Raw genomic sequence first — 2,418 nt, forward strand, 5'->3', positions numbered from 1 at the left:
CTAGCCGTGGAGGAATGTAGTGGCGGACAAAAACAAGACAGGAAAACAAACAGAAAAGGCTTTACGGCCAGACGATCTTTCAATTTTCGTCTATTAAATTCACTAACAAGGCTTTTGTCGGCGCGAGGTTATAGTAGAAGATACTTGCCCAAGGTGCCACACAGTGGGACTGAACCCGGACCCATGGGGTTTGTAAGCAAGCTACTTACCACACAGCCACTCCTGTTTGTTTTGGGTTTTTTTCCTTTTTATTTTTACTGAATATTCTAGTATCATGAGTTTGGTCAACTGACCGCTGGCCGAGTCGATAAAGACAATTGACTGACCGGCAGAGTGTCAAAAGTTCGCATCGCGGCCCGCCCCTCAGCTCTTTTCATATCCGAACTCTGAGACTATCAGACATTTTATTAAGAACGAAGGTCACAATTCCCTGTTGAAGTCAAAACTGAAAATGTCTCCATTTATTGAGGCAAATGGGTTCTTATACAGCTCCTGGCCTTGTCGTGGGATTTATAAGACGGAAACTGGAAGAAGCCTGTCATATACATACATATATATGTGTGCGTATGTGTGAATAAGACAGTGAGTGAGAGTGTGTGGGTATGTTTGTGCACCCTTGTCTTGACATTCTGTGATAGTTGTAAATGGGTGTCACTGTCATACAAGCGGTGCCGTTCATTTTCAAAATTCTGTGAAAACATTTATCTCTGGCCTTGGGGAAATATTACATTGCTTGGAAACAAGTAAGGATTGGCAACAGAAAGTGCATCCGACTGCAGACGATCTGCCTCAGTAAATTCCATTCCACTAGGGCAAACATGAGAGAATGGGTGTCAAAACGATGTTGATGATGATGATGATGATGATGATGATGATGACGACGACGACGATGACGACGACGATGACGACAACGACGACGACGATGACGATGATGATGATGATGATGATGATGATACCTATAATCATGATGATCATGATGATGACGACAATGGTGACGACGATAATGACGGTGATGACGAACATAACGATGGTAACGACGATGACGACGATGATGACGTCGATGATGACGACGATGACGGTGACGACGATAAGAACCATGATGATGATGATGATGATGATGATGATGACGATATAACACAAGATACATTACGGTTTCAACAACAACAAACATTTTAAAACACACCGGCACTATTCCAGTTGCCAAAGGTTTCGATTTCATTCCCTGTCACCGATTTACACTCAAAATACTCCTCCAAGAGCGCGTGAAGAAACCACGCAAGATGCTATTAAGCAGCCTATCTGTCAGTTCGCCAAAGACCCAGAACCTGAAGTTTGCTGAATGAAATACCGCGAGTAGACGTCCCGAACCCACACTTTGAAAGCTGCACCTACACGACATTCCTAAACTTCCTCAAAACATACACTCAATCTCGTATTCATTCTCAGATGACTTCACACTCACACTCACATTTACAGCCACCCATCCATAATTGCTTTATATAACTTGCTCCAACTCTGCACCAACCATCGACAAGCTCACCTTTAAAATTACACCTGTCAAAACCATCAAATTATTTCTTAACTGCAACGCCAGAAAACATCAAAGACAACCAAGCGCCAGTAATAAATTCAACAGCATTAAATATAGCAGGTACGCGGAAGACAATATATGTTTACACCTCCGCAACGTTCGCAGGAAATACTGGAAATTTGTTAAGAACTGAAGCAACACCCAAATGTATTTTGGTTACTCACAGCTCGCACATATCACTAGCAGAAAGTAGAAAAGAAACAACAATGGTACACTAACAATACATTAGATCTAACATGGGTGGTGCCAGGCCTACCTCGACCCCCACCCCATCTCTCCAAAATTAATTATAGCATTGGATAAAAGATACAGAATAGCGCAATTTGCAACATGTCGAGCAGTATGTACAACACACCTACAGAATGAAAACGAAAAACTAAAATGACAAACTAGTTGGGCAAGCAAACAGGGAAGCAATTTGTTTTGGTACCTATCGGTCCCTGCCTCTGTATTTACAAACAGCCTTCCAAAACAGAGCGATATATCAACAATATATCTCCGCCGAGGTTGACTTTGCCTTTCATCCTTTCAGGGTCGATAAATTAAGTAGCAGTTGCGTATTGGGATCGATCTAATCGACTGGCCCCAATTCAACCAAAATTTCGGGCCTTGTGCCTAGAGTAGAAAAGAATATAACTCCAAGCAATTCGACGGTCTTTTCATTATTGGCATATAGGCGGAGGCGTGGCTGTGTGGTAAGAAGCCTGCTTACCAACTACATAATTCCTGGTTCAGTCCCACTGCGTGACGCCTTGGGCGAGTGTCTACTACTATAGCCTCAGGCCGACCAAAGCCTTGTGAGTAGATTTGGTACACGGAAACTGAAA

Source organism: Octopus bimaculoides, chromosome 3 (assembly GCF_001194135.2).
Source record: "Octopus bimaculoides isolate UCB-OBI-ISO-001 chromosome 3, ASM119413v2, whole genome shotgun sequence".
Taxonomy (NCBI): Eukaryota; Metazoa; Mollusca; class Cephalopoda; order Octopoda; family Octopodidae; genus Octopus; species Octopus bimaculoides.